The sequence below is a fragment of the Gallus gallus genome, chromosome 24 (genome assembly GCF_016699485.2).
Source record: "Gallus gallus isolate bGalGal1 chromosome 24, bGalGal1.mat.broiler.GRCg7b, whole genome shotgun sequence".
Taxonomy (NCBI): domain Eukaryota; kingdom Metazoa; phylum Chordata; class Aves; order Galliformes; family Phasianidae; genus Gallus; species Gallus gallus.
In genome coordinates, this window is record NC_052555.1 from 1059918 (window position 1) to 1079945 (window position 20028).

At 43.3% G+C, this 20028-nt stretch overlaps 1 protein-coding gene across 8 annotated transcripts in view; it reads left to right on the forward strand.

The window, feature by feature from the left end:
• FLI1 (Fli-1 proto-oncogene, ETS transcription factor) overlaps window positions 1-20028 on the forward strand; it is an 88722-nt gene that overhangs the window by 33581 nt on the left and 35113 nt on the right. The window contains exon 1 of one of the 8 annotated variants that reach the window (XM_025143183.3): window positions 4707-19993. The exons of the other annotated variants lie outside the window; for them this stretch is intronic. The gene's annotated coding sequence lies outside the window, so the exon portion shown is untranslated. Of the gene's footprint in view, window positions 1-4706; window positions 19994-20028 lie in introns of those variants that run through there. 8 annotated transcript variants of the gene reach the window in all.

The following is a 20028-nucleotide window of genomic DNA, read 5'->3' on the forward strand; positions in this document are numbered from 1 at the left end:
GATACCCCTGCAGAAAGTGAGGGGGGAAGCTCACCCAATGGCTAAAAGGTCAGCTATGGTATTATGCTTAAATGCATTTCCTCTTTGTCAAAAAAGACCTGAGCAATGTGAGGTGCAGTTTGGCCAAGAGATCGGGCAGGTGAGAACAGCACAAAAGGACAGCGCAGCTGTGAGCCGCCTCCGCATTTGTACCTCATGTCACCAAGCTGGGGTCCTAATAAACACTCTGTGTGATACAAGTGCACGACACAGAAGACATTTAGTTCTGGATCCCATATGGCCAGAGGAGCTTTGAGAAATAATAGAGTACAAGAGAAGCAAGAAGCAGGGAAGCGTGGGGCAAACTGATTTCTGTAGGAGGACTGAAAGAAATGCTAGATGACATGGCAATGCTATTGCCAGCTCTTGTGGTATTTGATTTTAATTTGGAAAGCCCAAATTGCAATATAATTCTATTAGAATTTCTACAGTTGTTTATTAGAAGTGAATTTCTTAAGACTGAGGGAAAGAACTAGAAATTAGGTCCTGCAAAGATTAAAAACCAAGTTATAAATATGATCAGGCTTCTAATGAAGATTACATTCAGCTAAAAGACCCTTGAAGCATACTACATGGGCATTCCGACTTGGTTCTGAACCAGAAAAGTGTGAAGCATGATGCAGAGACACTGGGGCTAGAGCTGTTCAAAAGCAGGATAGTTGCACAGACAGGGACTGTGCTACTTGCAGGCTGAAGCTGGTAAGTTGGGATGGCGTGACTGTGGATAATGTGGCTGCAAACCAAAGCTCATCACTGCTTGCTGTATACAGGCTCCTAATGATAGTCATCTCTAAAAGAGAAAAAGAAATGTAGTGTGCGTTGGTGTCAGGGATCCAGTTTTAGGAAAGGCCTTACTGGGAGATGAAGTCAGATAAGTTGGTGTGCCCTCAGCCCCATTTCATTTCTATTATTCCTTCTATCACACAAATGAGAAAAGGAGGTGGGGGCTGAGTTTTGTTTATTAATTCATGCTTCAGAATGACAATAGGACACCTGGACTAGCACCTGTCAGAATATGATGCAAATTAGCCCAGCAAATCTAGTCTTCATCAGCACAACCATAATGAAGCACTAATAGAACTGATAATGGTTTGAATAGTATTCATAGGAACAAGCTTCGCTTGGATATTGTCTCAATTGCATTAATTAATACGGTACATACAGAAATGCAGCATTGCTCCCATTCATAGGGACTTCCAGATGCTTTTCTGTTTGCTGCTTGTTTTTCAGACAGACAGTGCCAGGACTTATTATATTTGCAAACAATGGATCATGAAGAAGTTCTGATGTAGTCCAGAGATAGAGGGGTGATGATGGTTGAAAGCTTAAATTAAAGCAGAATTTCCTTCAGTTTTCTCAAAGGATAGGTTAGCATTGGCTATTAACTGTCACTGGCCGTAAATGGCTTACATGTCATTTGATGGATTTTTCTCTTATTCTGTATCTCTCACTGAGATAATGGTCTTCATAGATGACTGCAGGTTTGCATAGGTTTGTGAGTGGATTGGAGTCTTTCTGCCATACAGAGCTGTTATGTTGCCTATTTCATTTCATGCTTGTTTGTTTATTTGTTTCTACTGAACTTCAAATTTAGAAGATAAGAATGAATTAGAGCAAAAAAAGTCTCTTTACAATGTTCAGATACAGATAAAATACAGCAAAACTGAGACTGGGTATACCCTGATGGCTTCTGCATGAAACGAATAGTTTTTGTTGAATGATTCCCCAAGAAAAAACAGGTAAATGGGAAGGCATTTTGTTACTCCAATAGAAAATAAGGGTTATGGAAATGATTCTTCAAACAAAGAGAATCCCAGGAGCAAACTGATCTGTCCCGAAGAAAGAGCTCTGGGTTCTGATCTAAGGGTTTTGGTGTCATCAGTTTCTTTGTTAACAGAACCCCAACAGCACAGACTGAGTGTAGCATGAACTACATTTTTCAGAAATTCAATACCACTGACATGTGTGTTGTTGTTTTCATGACATCTCATTGTGGATTTGTAAATCTGGTGAAGCGCAGAGGTTTAGGCATAACGTGCTGGTTACCAGGGTTCCTGTTTGTACTGCGGGGGGGCGGGGGAGGCTCATCGAGTCAGCTGCAGAGAAGCCCTCATATACAGCAAACCTCTACAAAGCAGAGGAAGGTGGGGGGGACAGCGTGCAAGTTTAGCACAGAGCATATTGGGTGAAGTGCATGCAAATCTCCAGCTGACACAAGCTGTATCTTCTCCCATGAAAAACTTCATAATAATCTATGCAGAACATCACTTCAGGATAAACACAATAATGCTATAAATACCCCTGGCCATTTCCTGTTGTTCTTACTGCAGCTTGCACAGGGTTTGCGTCTGGGTGAGGGTGTGCCTATAATCCACATAGTAACACATACATTGACCTTCTTCTCAGCTTCTGCCATCGATTGTCTCATGGGCTTGAATAAAAATGTGCATTTCTTTCTAAACAAATGCATTAGTAGTCAGTTAACACTGAGAATTGCATTCGTCTCTAAGGAAATGAGCAGCATTCTGTTCTTTACATAAAGAATTTAGGGCAGCAAAATGATCAACTCCTGTGCTAGTGAACACCAGAGCTGAGCAGAATATAATGCACATTTCTCACCCTGAGTTATTTCAGTTCATCCATATTCTTAATTATGACCATCATACTTCAAGGATGTTAAACACACCTTAGAACGTGAATTGAGATGATCAGAAACACAAGCTGTTTCTTGAATTGTTTATGCTTGATATTTACAAGACTTCATATTCTGGTCAAGTGGATCGATTCTTTTAGTAAAAACAGAAGGAAAATTTACATTTGCATCTGCTTGTTAATTGTATAAGTACAATGAGAAGAAAGTGAAGGAGGGAGGAGTAAAGGAAAGAGGGAGGGCTCAGAAGTGTGAAGTATGAATTAAGTCTTCAAAGGACCAGACTGAAAGTTCTTGTAACTAAATCATTTTCAACTGAGCAATTTCATTTAAACTGGTGATTTTTTAAATAGTGTTGGCAGCGTGCTTTACAACACAGCACAAACTAAAAGCTGGGATTGTGAATGTTTGCTGAATGGCTTAGATTTTCCATCTAAATTAAGCAAAAAAAAAAAAAAACTTACATACAAAAACTAACTGGATCACCTCTGAAGGAGACACTACATTGCTGAAGCCTTGAATGTGTTGCTCCTGAGGTGAACTAAAGCCCACACTGCTGTTAGCCAGGCTTACTAAACTCACAGAGAGCGTATCTGGTTTGCCACGCTAGCAAACCACTCAGCTAGTAAGTACACTTTGAGTATACAAGCTTGCCTGATAAAATACACATCACCATTCTGGATGCACACATAGGGAAAGGAGATGTGGGTCTGAGCTTCAGCAGCACAGGAGGTCCAGAGCTGAAGTCTTCTGCTTCTCAGATGAGCATCTTCAGGCTTCTGCACAGGGAACATAGGTAGCTGCTGCTGCCATGGTCAGTGCTTGTGAGGGAGAAACAGCTGTGTTTATGGTGCCTTTTGTTCAACCTGCTACTCCCTGATACTCAGATCACAGCCAGGGCTCATGACACTGCAGGCTCTGCTCTGCCCAATTGCTGGATTGAGACAGACGTAGGAGTGCAGATTCCTAGCCAAGGGAAGCTCCAAGACCCATGCAGGTCAAAACCACAGGCACTCTGGGATTTTTCAGCCTTTCAAATAGTTAGTCATCTCCATGGTTATCTAATCATTTGATGGACAGAATTATTTTGGACTGTAGTTTTACACCTAGGTTACTTTTTCTTCTGTCCCTTGGATCTGACTTACAAGCATGTGACCAGTTTTAATCAGGTAGCCAATCCCATCTTCATTCAGCAAAGCAGTTAAATTATTCCTTCAGCTTATATGAAAAATGAAGGTGATTTTGCCAAGATAGTATTAGATGGATGAACAGAAGAGGAGCTGCACTGTTTCTGAAATGAACCAGGCTCCAGCAGCCATTCTGTTTGTTGCTGTCCATGAGAAAAGAAAAATATGCTTGGAATAAGAGTATTTTTATAATAAAAGATCATTGTAAAACAATTTGTGAATTTGAGCAAATGAAGTAGGCTGGGTGCATGCAATGGATTCACTGTGAAAGACATGGAAGGAAATGGGAGCAGCAGACAATGTAGAGGGGGAGAAGGGCCTGATGAATGAAACAGAGTGCTGTTCCTGCTCCTGTGTATCGAGATTTTACCCCCATGCAATTCTCATCTGAACTGAGTTAAGGCAATGAGTGACGTTTTCAAAAGCTTTAAACAAATGTGAGGAATATTTTGCTTGCCTAATTCATATTTATGCCTTTGAAGAAACCGCCTTCCTTACGTGTCCCATCACAGCTCAGTATCTAAGTAGATGTCATGAGAATCCAAATAATTAGGCTCAGCCTGATTTTACTGCCACGAATGATTTTCTTTTTGTCTTTGTTTGATTGCATGTCAAAATTTTTCACAGACAAGAAAAATGGTGTGAAGTGAATCCCTAAGCACGACCTCTGTGGGATATGTGAGATGAGGCAAGGCAGTATTTTGACATGTTTAATGATATCTACCTAACGTTTTTCTTGGATGATACCAAAGAATATTCTTCCCTGGCGATTAACCCTGATGTCCTCTGGTACTCCAAAACATGTTACGTCTGCTCTGACATGAAGAGGTAGCAGAGCAAAGCACATGTAATGTTATGACTGTAAGATAGATACAACTTATATTGCCTCGATTTCCAACCCAGAGCCCTATGGCAGGGGGCTATGGGGCTTGATCCAGTCTTGTGGGAAGTTCAACAGACCATTTGGGCATGCACCATGTGCTGGGGATAGGACAGCTAGTGAGGTGAGGGAGACAAAACCACCGGTATATCATGTTCTTTGTCTGCTTCCCCTGCAGTTCATTATTTTCCTAAATTCAGAGACATGGTCTCACCTGACCTGCAGCCCTCAGAAGCTAACTGCTACTACCCAGCTCTTCTGTGAAAGCAGAACAGAGGGTGTTCCACCATCTCTGCTTCCCACACACTTATCTGTATCACTGGCACGTTACCACATACAAGCTTTTGCCCTTCTAGCTGTTGTTGGGAGATGACTCATATTTCCAGGTGGGCCAATCTATTCTCACACCTGCTGGTAAGGGTTAGGCAACATTTATACTTTTTTTGATCCCTCATAAATCATTTTGATCCCTGCATCTATAGGTGTGTGCCAGGCTTCCCATCATGCTGTCTTCCATGGATTATTAAGAGGTATCTGAGAAGCAAATGCTTCTCTATCAGCATTTATGGTGTAGCCAAGCAGTGGGTGCCCATGGCTTCAGCCAGTGAATGCTGCAAGCCATCCTCCACGTTTTCTGTCTCTGGTACCTGCTCATTCCCAACCAAATGGAGTGAGCTGGGGGATGAACTGGATGTGTACAGCTCCAAGGCATAAGAGAAGCCCTAATATCTGTCAGAATTACTTCAAGTGTTACTGCAATCCCATCTCCACTTTGTAGATTTCTTCTGACAACTGCAGTCACTGCATGTGTGTGTAGCCCTTTCTTCCTGTGTTCTCTGTATTGTTCACACCTAACTCTCATTCAGAACGGTGCATCCACTAATTAATTAGGTGCTTCACCCAAAGGCTCACTTTCACTATTTCCCCGATTTTGTAGCTGCTCTGTAAGGTGCAATGTTTTGTCTCTCAGTGCAGCTCAGGTATATTGTCTCAATAATAAGAGTGACAGTTTTTTACATGCTGGTGACTGTATGTGGTTTGGTGTGTGCAGAGCTCTTTTTCTTTCCTATTTTTCATCCTATTAGCATTAACTGAAACAATGTTTTTTAATCTCTTGCTTGTCCCCACTGAGAGAAATTGGCTTAACCATCCTCAGAAAACAACTGAGACAAAGCCATTGACAAAGCAGCACTGCAGAATTTCTGCTTATTGACCACCAAAAATCTTGCCTTAAGGAGAATGCTGATGAGGAAAGGGACTGTTAGACCTGCCATGATGAAGACATGCTTCTGTCCTTGGATGTGGTGCCTTGCAAATAAGTAAAATCTGTCCTTTATAGAGGAGCACCATTGTGTGAAGCTGAGTAATGGAAGGAGAGGACCCCTGATAGAGTCAGCCTAGTCCATGGCAGGCATCCCAAAAGCAGGCTGCAGCTTTCGGTTGCTGCTTATATGTGTCTCTTGGACACCCCACTTCCCTCTATGGCAGGAATTTGGCATTGTTTTAAGTCTCACAATATCAAAATGCCAGATCTTAACACTACTGATGTAGCCACACAGGCAAACAAAACCAGCCAGAGTTCAGACCGACATGGATGATCTTAAAATTCTTCTAAGCATCTAATAGCTTCTTTATGTGTCTGTCTAACATCTTAGAAAACTCATCAAGTCTATAGGTTATAACAGTTTAGATACTGACATTTTGCCAGGACAGATAGTAACTACTTTGTGCATTTGTGTGGGAGTCATTCATGCATTCACGTTTATGTGCACAAATATGCAAACACCTACGTAGAAGATTCAAACATACATCAGCCCAAAGACAAACCTTCTGTTGGCTTTGCTAGCAAGATATCAAGCCTAGAAAGGCTTAATTTGTCTCTGTCTCCAAAAACTGCAATAGGAAACCCGTGTTTTTATCAGGGAAGTACAGAAGAAGGATCATGCTAGATATGCTCTGATCTTTTTCAGCTAATGTCTTTTCATCAGAAAAATGCAAATTTCTCAAAGCCCTACCTATTCACTGGAAAGGCTGCTCTTTGGCAGTTTCCTCTTTTGAAAAAAAGAAAAGATTTAAGATGCCAGAAGTCCTACTTGATGCTTTCTCGATTTTTCCAAGCTTTGTTTTGAAACGACTCTTCATTTAGAAATGTACACCAACCACAATATTTTAAGAAAACTGAAAGGGCTCAAACTGCAATGAGACAGAATATCTGAAATAAAATATTTCAGTTGAGCTAAGATGGAATTCTCTGGATAATCATTTTAACTGTTTGTCCATAATCAGAGTTGGAAAACTTCTCAAAACCTTGATGAGGTTCTCAGGATATGAAACAGTCCTTTACCACATCCTAGGTCTGTTTCCCTCTCACCTTGTGGCCTTGACAGTCACTTTTGCCCTCATTTTGCACAGAGAACTTTCACTTGAGTTGAATAAATAAATTGCCCAAGTGGTTTATCAGAGAGATGCAGCCTCAGGGTGTATCTATGCACTGACTGCAATCACATTAGTGTATTTGCATGAATTTGTTTGGAATTTGCTTTTAATTTCTTGATTTTATTTTTGTCAGATAAGGAACTTAGGTCTGATTTGGTCAGAGTCACTGAGAACTTGCTGCTGCCTTTAGCATCAGAGAGCTTCATGAGGCTTTGTTATGGAAAAAGAGCAAGGGCAGTCTTTTTCTGGTTGTGAAACTGCTTGTAATCTGAACACTGAACATATCCTTCTCTCTATTCTTATTTCCACGACTAAGAGAGTAGAATTTACCATGCTTACCTTCACAAAATCCTGCTGAGGTACCGAAATACAATCACTGTGTTACAGGTTAGCACCAAAGATCCAGAAAGCCTCAGAACAAATAGGACATATGCTACCTGAGGAGTAGATAAGCCCACACCTGCCAAGTATCACTCTAGTATTGAAACCACAAGACCATCTTTTTCTGTGCTATGTGTACACTTCCTGCTCAGTTGAGAGCTGAGGAAACAAGGTATGCTGAGGTGTGAACATTCTTAGCATGCTTGTTGGTACTGTGAAAGCTCCAGGACAACAGAGATACAAACCATGACCAAATATGGACCAGTGTGCCAATGTGCTGGGCTCAGAAAAGAGCCCATTCTCATTTCCCCAATGCATTTACAATCAAAGCACTAATCTAGCAGCAATATTCCTTGCACTACCCTTTTACATCTGGATACACATGCAGGTATTGCCTGAAACTCTTAGGGCAAAACACAATGTTGATATTGATTTGGGACTATGCCAACGAGTGCCTCAGTTTGTTTTCTTTTTTAAGCCCTCAATCTCAGTAACAAATCAGAAATGAGTCTTTGAAGTTATGTTGGGTTTCTTTTCTTTTCTTTTCTTTTCTTTTTTTTTTTTTTTTGGTAGTTGTTGTTGTTGCTTTTTTCTGCAGTGCTTCCATTTACTTCTGAAAAAAAAACCTGAACAACTACCAGAGCAGGACTGTGCCTGGCCCTGAGTCAGCTAGCGGCAGTGGGGAAACAAGCACCCACAGCCTAATGTAGCTGAGCCCCCACAGAAGGCACCCACATTTCTTGAGCCAAGGATAACTGCTCTCTTCAGCTGTTAAAGCATTCCAGCCAAGTGGATACCTCCTTTTTCTATCCTTGCAGGAGTTTGAATAGCAAACTAGCATAGCTTCTCACTTTCACAAATGCACAGAAACCCTATTTGCTCCTCTGTAGGGTGGCTGTCTGGTTAGCACAGTCAGAATTAGGAGGGGGGTTATTTTATTAGCCGGTAAAGCTGATTGATTTATTAGAGCAGAAATCTCTTGCAAGCTCCAGCACAGGTTATTCTCCAAATGCAAACTCTATTTCATTTCACACACACAAAATAGCCAAAGTGCCTGTGTTATGAATAGGCCCCTTTGTTACCCTGCGAATCGACAAGACAGACTGTTTAGTTCATGTCTGTACATTAGCAAAGGAGGACGGGGTCTGTGAGACAGATGTGGCCTTTAATTGCATGGAAATATTAGAAGATCGTTAAGCCAATTTTGACAGGGTTTTCCTCTTATGAAGGGAGCAGAGCGTTGTTTCAGGGAAGGTGCAGGGAGCAGCCCTGTCTTGCCAGCCCCACAAATAGGACCTTGTCCTACTCCCTCACCCCAGTGCTAAACAAAACCAGAGGAGATTTAGTCAGAAGCCCCACTTTCCTGCCAGAGCTGCAGAGCTACATCTCAGAAAGAGCTTGCTTTAAATTGCATCTGATAAAAGGCTTTTCAACGCAGCTCAGGGGACTTGCCCTGGTAGAGATAAGATGAGCCATATCAGCTCTGCTGAGAACATGGAGATGTGCCGAGAGGCCTGCTTCTTATTTGTGTTAGAATGTTAGAGTGTAAGAAACACTTCAGCAAGAGGAGAACAAACTGCAGTCATCTCAGAAAACATTGCAGGGTTGCATATAAAGGCCACCCTCTCCTCTGTACAAAGGCTAGCTTTTGTTTTGATGGCCTGGGTTTTGTTCTTAGTTCAGTGACGCTCCATCAAATGACTTTGAGCAGAGTATTCGGTTGCTTTATGCAGGTTTCTATGCCATAAAGTTGAAGTAATAACCTCAAGACTGCTGGCATGGCACCACTGAAATGCTGCCCCTGTCTGTTACTCACATTGCTATGGGAGGAGGTTACTGGCAGCTCGGTATTGCACAGTTACCAAGCTAGAGCTAATGATTGTCGTTACAAACCAAACCAGCCAACCAAACACAAAATTAATCGTTACAAGTGGAGTTTTGCAGATGAGTTGCAGGAAAGTGGGGCTGACTCTGCATGGACCATGTGGAAATCTGCATGATAGTCCTAGAGGTAACAGAAACCTGATCAGAACCAGCCCCAAAGCTGCTCTTGTGTATATTACCTGTACATGTTTCAAGCAGCACCTCCTGCAGAGGAGAACACTGAGATGCCAAGTGACCCTACATAAAGCTGGAGACTGAACGGGTCTCAGTGCTGGGATTTGACCTGCTGTCAGCCTTGGCTGCCAGTCCCTTCCCTCCCCAACATACTGTGAGCCTGGGCTCCACTTCTTGCCTGCTTTCACTGCAGCAAAACATTTGAAACTCCCTGCCATGAACTCATTTGTGGCCTCTGCCTCCCTGGCCTGCTTTGCTGGGGCCGAGGACAGCTGGGAAGAAGCAGCCATCTATTCTCACAGGGGTGGAAAACTAGCCATGAGGGCAGGCTTCTGGAGGTGGCAGGAGCAAATGACCTCATTTATCTAAGCAAGGCTCAGAGCTCTTCTCAGTACCATGCTGATAAAATCAACAGACTTTCTGTTAATGGTTACTGGTAAGAGATTTTTGTAACTTTTCTGCTCAGCCTCCTAGGAGAACAGATTTTGCTTTTGTCTAGCACTTCCAGCCTTAGGATAACACTTGTCACTTCTCTGACCTGTTTCTTCCCTTGACATGGCAACACTGCAAAATCTGAGAATTTCTATGGTTGTGCATTGTACAGATATAGAAACTGAGACACGTGGACATCAATACAGCTGTAAACAAAGCCCTTTTTTTTTTTTACTCTCACATATTCTGCTGTTTATTTAGGAAAGAGGCAGCATTTGCCAGCTGATTCTTGTAGGTGGACACCAGAGATGGGGTTAGATGGATGTATTTAATCCACGCATTCCTGAAATAGGTTGTTTGTTTGTAGCGGTAACCTTACTGTCATGTTAGGCATCAGAAGCTGTTTTACTATTGCAGTTGTTTGGAACATGAGTGCTGGTAGGATAGTCTGTTCTCAGTGACTGGTGGTATCACTAGGAACAATATCACCTTGTCAATTCCCTTTTGTATTGTAATGTTAGCTTTGTGTTTTGACCCAGGTGCCAGGATGGAATTGTTGCCCAAGAGAGTGCTGGCTATGACTGAGTCCTTCCAGGACCTTTCTCCTGCACCAAGATTAGAACTTCAATGTTTCTTTGTAAAGAAATGAAAAGCCCCTGGGAACTTCCAGTGGAGTAAACTGGGTTTTCCTGCTCAAATATCTTGATTGAGATTGACAAAGAAAATATCTCAGTGTAATCCTGCCGAACTGTTTTCCTTGGAATGCCACAAGTAGGCTTGTTCACAAAATCTCTGCTTTTCCTATAGGCGTATGCAGAAACAATCTCGTCACTGGAGCCACAGGGGCTGGGCTCAGTGCACAAAAAAAACAGAGATCCCTGCCATCCCAGCAGGGTGGCAGCCTTCAGTTCCACAGCCAAGTGGAGGAGACCAGCTGGGGATGGGATGAGAAGCCAGCAGAGGCTGGGTATTCTGCACAAGGCATCAATGCACAGCTTTATTAAGCACATGGCAGGGCAGTGGTGGTACCTGTGTTTGCATCCAGGGGCAGCAGGCAAAGGACATGGAAAATCTAGTATTGTTGCTAACTGCTTCTCCTTTGGTTGTTTTGTCCTGTGACATTTAAGCCTAATGTTCTAGAGAGTTTTGAGAGTCTGCAGCTCCCAATTCCTCTCAAATATGAGTGCAATTTGTACAGCTCTTCCAAAAATCTCAACCTTGGTGCTTGTTCATCCCAGTAAATGCTATTCTGGAGAGAAAGAGTCAAAAAACAGTTTCACAACACTCTATCAAGTGTATGCATATGCTGAGTTTTGAGTTACATTTGCAAGGAGCTGTGCAGCATGTGGGTCAGATGTGGGGAATAAATAGGATCCTGTGAGTCCTGAATCACCATTCGCTCTTCTCTCCATACTTCATGTGATGCATACTTGACAGCAAACCTAAGTAACCAGCTCTGGGCTGAAACACTGAATTTATGCTTTGAGTACCATGAGCACTGAGATCCTGAACACAGATTTAATCCAAACGTAGTTCAAACCTGGAATGCAAGTAGGTTCTAGCACTATGCTTGTAAAGTCAATTTACATCTGATTTAGGATTCAGGACTTAGGGACTGTGTTGTACTTAAATTTGCTTCTCTGATACAGTGTCCAGACATTGCAACATGCACTATAGATGTCAGTGATGGATTATACTCTTTATTTCCTTTTGGCTGAACCTTTCCATCACCAACCATTTCCTGGGTAAAAGGCATTCAGTTTTGCTCAAGATCCCTACCTCTATTTCAGGCGAGCACATGCTGCATTCTCTCCTGGAGACTTCACTGTGATTCTTTCATGCTGTTGTTTTTCCTTAGTCTGGAATAAAGTCATCTTGGGCTGAAAGTGCATGTTTTGTTCTCTGTGGATGGAAACATAACAGCACCCGATGAACGTTTCCTGATGGGCTTCCTGCGATTGTGAAGGGAATGGTGTCAGAGAACAAAACAGGATACGGTTGCGGTGTTTGTGAATGTAGCCAGGACAATGGTATCAAAGTGAAATAAAAAATAATGAATGGACCTTGGTGCAGCGGTGAGTCAGCGCTCAGAGGAACCCGAAATATTTGTGCCTCTCTAAACTGCCACCTCCCAGATCTTGCATTCCTGGGAGAACACCCTTCTTACAGTTTCCAGTGTTCAGCAGTAGGAACCATCCTGAAAAGACAAGGTGGTGCAGTCTGCACCTATTCCTTCCTGTTTTAGAGTCCACCAGATGTCCTTTTGCAAGGCAGCCTGTTAAAGGGGAGACGCATGGATGTGACCCTCTCTCATGACAAAGTCCAACTAATACTTACGGGTTTCGCGCTTTGTTGTTTCCCTTTCTACGATGATTTCTTTATATCAATAACGTTTTCCATGTGGAAAACCAAAAAACACGAAGTTGTTATGTTGCCTCAGTTTCTGGTAGGAGTAAAAGTACCACCGATGGTATTGGTGGAAATCCTGATCACAGTTTTGCCACTAAAAGCCCTTCTCTGGCACAGCATCAGGGAGAGCAGTCGGGCAGTGGGAGCTCTGGGACAAAGCTGAGGTCAGCACAGAATTCTGCATAGCAGAGGACTGCTTTAATTCTTCCAGATACAGTTTTGGCTTGTCAGAAAGCCAGATTCTGAAACCATCTTGCAATTTTCCCTCCATGTGTCTTCAGCAGAAAGGACCATAAAAATGCTACAATAATATTTACTGAAGTGTGTATGTTCACAGTTATATCCATGTGTCTCTGTTTACAAACGCATCTGCTCAGAGCAAGTCAATTATTTTCCAAGGGAAGGGAAAAAATTAAAAGGAACGTGGACTACAATGAGGTGGATTTGACTGCTGAGCTCTGGAAAGCAGTCACCCGTGCAATGTCAAGTCATTCGTAGTGGGCATGGTCAGCTCTGGAGTGAAGAAGATGTGGGCAGAGATCAGTGGTGATCTAAGCACAGTAAGCTGGCCAAGGGCAGTGCTAATACATGGGAAAGGCTGATTGGTTTTCTGGAAACATGATGTGGCTTGGAAAGGATCCATAGAGATGATTTAGTCCTCCCACCTCAGCAGACAGTGCTAACTCCAGAGTTATGCTGATTTGTTCATGGAGGCAAATCCTTTTGTAGTAAAATTCACTGCCAAAAATGAAACCTGTCTCGACCAATGCCAATGGCAAAGCTTCCAGCACATTTAACAGGCTTGAAGTTTTACCCCCAAGGTTTAGTACTCACCCTAAATCACCTCATGTGTTTTGGTTGGCAGACCTGAGCAGGAATTCTCCCAAACTTTCTGGTACCAGAAGCCAGAGGCTGTGATTTGTCCCTTGTCTGCTAATGGGCAGACACCTCATCCACTCCTCCGCTACTCCCAGTGTGTATCATATAGGCAGGGTGTGAAGCACCGCAGAATGGTAGGCTGGAGATGTGATAATCTCTCAGACATGTCCAGCTTTCTTGCTTCTTATTTCACCATATTTCTCTTTAGAGGTCAAGGGGCCACAGCAGCAATTTGAGCAGGTTCTTTTTTTCACTTCCTTTCCTCGTCCTGTGCTCAACCCACAAAAAACCATCTCCTGGAGACTGCCCACATGTCTGAGGCTGCTCCTAAGCTTTCCTACCATCAGCCCTAATGCAGGAACTTGTTGGAGGTGAGTGCTTGGGACTCGCTTATTCCCACCTGATATTCAGCCTATTGGAAACAAATCAGTACAAGCTCTAAGCTGATTGATGCAAAGCTTAGACCGAGAAAAAAAACTCTTTGGTTCAGATCCTACAAATGTGCACATGAAGTCAAGTGCTCCAGTGCTCTTCTGAAAATCAAAGTACAGAGCATGGCTTATTTTTTCCTTTCTGAATCAGGTTTTGGTGATCTTGAGATCAAAATAATAAAACATTCATTTTAGCAACCTTATTTTATCCACTCAGTGTGCGATTTCACGGAAATAGTGGATGTAAAAATTAAGGGAAAAAAAAAAAAAAAGACGTATAGCCTTATAAGAAGTTTTGCAAAATCATCTTACCCCAATTTTTATCTGGTTTTGTGTGATCTCTAATTTCAGTCTGTATGCCTATCTTATTCCTGCTTTGTTTCCTCCTAGCACAAGTTACTAAGTTGTGGTTCCCAGTTTATCTGAATTGTGAAGAAACGCTGCTGCACTCTAGGGCTGCCAAGTTAAGCTCCACTGTAGTTCTCCTGATGGAAAGTGAAAGAAAGGCAGGCAGGGCTGCAGAGGAGACCTTGCATCATAATTTGTCTGGGTAGCTGACTTGCTTTGTAGTTTTGAGTAATTCTTCAGTGCAGAGTAAGTACAAAATTAGGGGAGTGTGAGATATCATCAAAATAAATGAAAGCCGACATGCACTGTTTTGGCCCTCCTTTCCATACATACAGAGAAACCCTCAAATGTACAGAAACTTTGACACAGTCTTAAAGGCACATTGCCTTCCCCTTAATCCTCAGTCCTAATGCTGCAGGGAAGAAAGCAAAACTGCATCTCCTCCAATCTCTCCACAGGGCAGGGACATCTCTGAGGCATGGATGACAGCATTTGGGTTGCCACAACACAAATACTATCAGCTCAGCTGGAAAATACTATGAGCAGAATAGACAGTCAGTCACTGTAAAGTTCTGCAAGTAGATAAAAGTCTAGAGCAATGAAGTTAGGCAGAGGTGACTCTCAGCCTTCTGTTTGCACTACAGCATTATGTTGGGTCTCTGGTGCTAGCTGCAGCCTGCAAATCCTCTGCTATAGAAGTAGGCCTTAAATTGATTGTGAAGGGCACAAGATTGGATTGTGGTTGTTAGCAATAAAATGCCTGTGCTTATAATTTTCCAGGGGGAGTTATGGGAGTCCCTGCACCAGTCACATAATATGCTGCCAGGAAGGCGGAATGGCAAGAGCAAACCTCAAAAAAGTACACTGGAAAGATGTGGAATTCAAAAACTAACAGCCCTGGATGAGGCTCAGAGCCACTGGGGCTTCCTGTATGTGTAGAACAGGGCAACAGAGGATGTAGGGAGAAAAAGGGACAGATGGGGGAATACCTTGCTAAAGGTTATGCCTAAGATCGTGGGTAGAGATGAGAATAACACTCTGCCTTCCTGTCTCCTAATTCCGTGCTCAATCCATTCGAATGTGCTGCCCCAAGATCAACCCAGACTCTGTTCCTCTGTACATTTTATATTTGACTCATTTTCTTGTAAGTCCGATGTTATCTCCTTTCTGCTTGTATGAGATGTTGGCAAAAGAAGTGCTGACTTGTAAAAATGCAGTGCCAAAGTCATTTCTGTTCGAGGAGCAGAACCTCAGTGCTAACCTCAAGCCATATGTAAGACTTGTTGCTGTTGGTACCTAATACTGCGGTGCTCTGCATTGCACATCTGGGCTCTGGCAGATGGTGGGTCTGAGTTGGTAGCTTTCACCTTACAAAAACATTTCAGGAGCGATTTTCCTGCAGAGTGGTGAATCTATATTATTGAAAAAAAAAAAAACCAACCAACCAAACAAGTAACAGTCACACCTCCAGAGGTAGAAGTTCTTTCCATGCACAGCATGATAGTTCAGGTACTCAGCACTTGCTTCTAAGCCAGACTTTGTGGAGGAGGATGAATCTTTGATCTTTAGCTATGCCTTTTAAATGTGGTTATGGCCAGAAAAGTGAACGCAAAGAGCTCTAAGTCAATATTCAGTGTAGATGCATTGCATACACCTGGAAAGAGCTGTTATTATAGGCACTGCATCATATCTGTGGTGAAAACACTGACAAGTGTCACCTCACCAGCTCTTGTTTTCCTGACCTTTCTCAGAGAGTGGGGAACCAGAAACCTCCAGTAAGCTATCCTTGGCAGTAAACTTTAGATAAAGTTAAAAACCTGAACTTTTAAGGGCCTTGTCCAAGGCAAATGTTGGGAGGTTAGAGAAAATGTCAGAATATCCTGGGGCTAGATCTGTTGCTAGTGCAGTCATCAGCTCAATCAAGTCTGTGCTGGGGACAGTAAGCAGAACAAGGAGGTGAATGGTGACAATTCGTATTGCACATCCTCACTGTGTGCCCCTGACTTTCACCTGAGGGTTGTTCATACAGAATACATCCCTTTCATGCAGACTAAATGCCCCAGAAGTCCCACCCTTTACCCAAGTAAAACCTTTTGCTAACACACAAATGCCGTTTGCATTTGGCAGTAAAGCCTCAGGATAACTTGCTTGAAGCACTGCCTCTGCCCTGTCACAGTGCTGCCGGCATGACCAGCAGAGCAGGCTGCCTTTCCTGCAGCACAGGAACAAAATCACAGCACAAATCACTGTATTGAGGCACTTACATGTGGGACCTGGCTCTAGGTGGCTGGCCTAAGAAAACAAAAACCTGCCAATTCATCCCTGTACGACTATAAGCTGTTATTACTAATAGCCCTTTCACATTTTCATGTCTAGGGGATCCACAAGTGTGTGCTAGCTCTGTACAAAGTTGTCTCAGTGCTCACAGCAATGGGAGTCCGTCGTGGTGGGCTGCCTTGAGGAGGCTGAGGCTGCGCTCTGCAGGGGCTGAACTTGCCTATGGCTGTGCTGCAAGCAGCCTAGACAAGGCTTGCCACATTTATGCCAGGAATGTGATTAAAAACTGGAAAAACTGAAGCCGGCCTATTCCCAGAGGCAATATAATGTAACGTATATGCCAGAGTAATACACACAAGACCCCTGTCTCAGACATGGTCTGGCCAGCTCAAGGACACAGCCCAGGAGGCGACAGCGTGGGGGGAGCTCTGCAAGCAGTGCCCTGTCTGGTTAGGTTATGTTAGCACCTTTCACGCCTTGCCTTGCTCTCCCAGATGCCCATCACCAAACGCTGAGTAACTCTAGATTCCAGTGGGACAGACATTTGCCCTCTGGTATGCAGTTTAACTCTTGATCTCTTCCTCAGCAAGAGCTGAAGTCAAACACTTCCTGATCAGATTAGGTCCTTCAAAATGGAATCTACACAAGTAGAGTCTCCGATAGTGACTACGAGGCAGGTTGTATGCTTTCCCCATCCTGGCAAAGTCAGCTGAGCCTTGCCCTCTTCCAGGAGAATGAGTCCCACATAGTCCTCCTTTTAGGGAGTCAGCTGAGTGGCCCCGTGCTCTCATCCCACAAGTTAAAGGCTACCTGCTGCCTACCACCCCTCTGCTTTTCTTCCAGGTTGTAATGTCCAGATCACAGCAAAGCTGTTTGCAGCAGGGCTGGCAGCATGCCACTCGACTTCCCTCGCATGCAATCAGCTATACTTGTTTGCTATTTGCTTGCACGACCTGACCATGAGCAGGTGTTACAAGCCACTATCTCTCATCTGCAGAAGCTCTGTATGTCATCGGCTCCCTCGGAGCCATGAGTCTGTAGTGCCTGTGGCTGTAACTAACTCAAGGCTTTAGCTCGAACAATCCCTGGTTCAGTAACTTCTTGAGCCTGCCATGATGGCAGTCATCACATTTGAATTTCTTTTCCTGTGTGCGATGAAGTCTTAAAGTCTGTGCATTCTGCAGACTGCATACGCTCAAGCAGCAAAACGCAGAGCTGCTCCATGCAACTGCTGCCTGCCTGCTGGCTGTCACTGTTGTGCTAAAGCCAGGCACTGTGCAGGCAGGGCCTGACCACTTGTCTGTCAGGGAAGGTCCTTATCTGAGGAGGCAGACTTTCCATCTGATACCAGACAACCGTGTATTTGCCTTTTGTTAGCCCTGTGTATTGTAAAGATACTGGCTTAATAAGTGATCTTCATCTGGGGCTGTTCTTTGCTTCTTGGTGTTTTCTTTTCTTTTCTGATATCTTTTTTTTCATCAGAATCCCTTTTCAGAAGAAAAACGGCTTTAGGTAGAAATAACATTTTCCTAGATACTGTTTCCCTCAAAAATAGATTTATGTATGTTTTTAAACTGGAAATCTCCAAAAGAGAACAGCTGAAGAGCATCCTGTGAATTCACAGTGGTACAGATGGTTTCCTTGCCTCTCACAAGGATTAGTCCTCACCTGACATGCACAGCATAGACTAGGGAGGCAAATGTCAGTCCAGCACCCCACGTATCTGTAAGCTGCCTACCACCTCATAATGCAAGGAGCTCCACATTTTCTAAGCAGAGGCCTATGGAAGATGGGTCATTTTGGAACCGTTGTCTGATACCTTGACTTCAGTAAACCAGAGAAGCAGCAAGTTTCTGGAGCTCTACCTCTGGATGGAAGGCCTGTTCTGATTTAAGAGCTGTTATCAGACAGCAATGTGTCCTCACACTGTTCTACAAAGTTTGTATCCTGGAGAAATTCTCCATCTCTTTAAGGACAGAAGGCTGTGATCAGGCAGGAACGTGCAACACACAGCATTAGGTAGTGTGGGGCAAAAGTTCTCACTGTTGTTTAAGGGCTGTCACCATTGCAGCTGCTCAGTGTGAGGGGTTGCTTGCAAAATACTTGTTGCAAAAACTGTGACTCCAACAGGACTTACACACATTAGGTCTGTCCTGAATTCAGGCTTAGTCAGACCCACTGAAACTCTAGGCTACTCAGACGTGTTTGGTTTTGTTACATGATCTGAGGTCTGAGATAGAAAAGTGCTGATATTCGTAGATGCAGAGCACAGACATGACTCTTTCTAAGTGGGTTAATTTCAAGCTGAGAGGGATTCTAATATTTAGCCAGTAGACTACAACTATTGAGTTTTTTGTGATGATATCATGAGCCCATTACTATCTGATTTTCACTTAGATTCTCGTGTGATTGGAGGATTCCAGCAGCTGAGAGTTTCTAAGTCTTCAGAATTTTTTTTCCCTCCTTGGTTGTGGAAAAAGTTTGTAAAACTAACCTCAGAAATGGCTGTTGTGGGGAAGAAGGCAGAGAACAACAATTTATTATTTTTAAAAGCTCATAATTTGGATCACGTTCTGTGAATTTGGAATACCAGAGGTTTAGCAACAGATCAGCTTTGAAAGCAAAGGCAGTGTCTGCATGCTCATGGTCACCCACTGCTGCGTGTATATTACAGGTCTTCTCAGTGCTCAGTCCACAGAGGAGGCGACTCTGTTGCTGCCTTTGTTTTGGAGGTCTGCTCCATTAACTCACATTAAAGTAATGTGTATTTTAGTCTGGGAGGTTCCTCCTTCAGTTTCTGGCTTGCCAGCTATAATGGCAGCTGTGCACTGTGCGGTTAGCTGAGCTCCATCAAGAACATGCAGACCCTGTCAGATGCACTTGGAATAAGGAAGGACTCTGCCAAAGCCTTTATGAGCCTGGCATGCTTCATTTAGAAAACCCAGGCACACCAATGCAAGGAAATTGATAGTCAAAACTTTCTGTCAACATTTTGAGTTTCAGCAGGAAAAAAAAAAAAAGGATAACAATTTCCTGTTTTTAAGCATTTCTAGAAATGCACATTTGGTAACTCACCAGTCCTACATCGCCCACAAAATAAACAAAAAGGGAAAAGTAATGCATTTTTTATTCCACCACTAACACCCATAACTCTGACCTGCACTGACTGCTTCTGCTTCACGAGTAACCTCAAAATATAGACACCACACAAAACTGTTTGGAAGAAGATGCTCAGAAATAATATGCACCTTCAAATGACGCTCCAGACATTTTATATACTACATATCTCTTTTTCTGGTTTTGGACCAGCAAGTGCAGACAGGAGGGCAGGTAACTACATAAAACACAGGTGAAGCTGCTTCTCAGAGTCTGTTTTCAGTGACCCCTGAGCATGGTGTAGCAGCCAGCTGCCACCTTTGCTGTTTGCAGAAGTCAGATAACCTTAATTCTTGCCCCACCCAGCAGCTAGCAAAGGAACCCACTGGTTTTGCATACGGGTTGATGGACCCCAAAGCATCTGATTCAATCTGCAATCCTGACAGGTGGCAATTTCAGACAGAGTTGGGCAGCTGGGGGGCCCTCGCAGGTGCTCACCAGCTCAAAGAGAGAATGAGAGTGGGG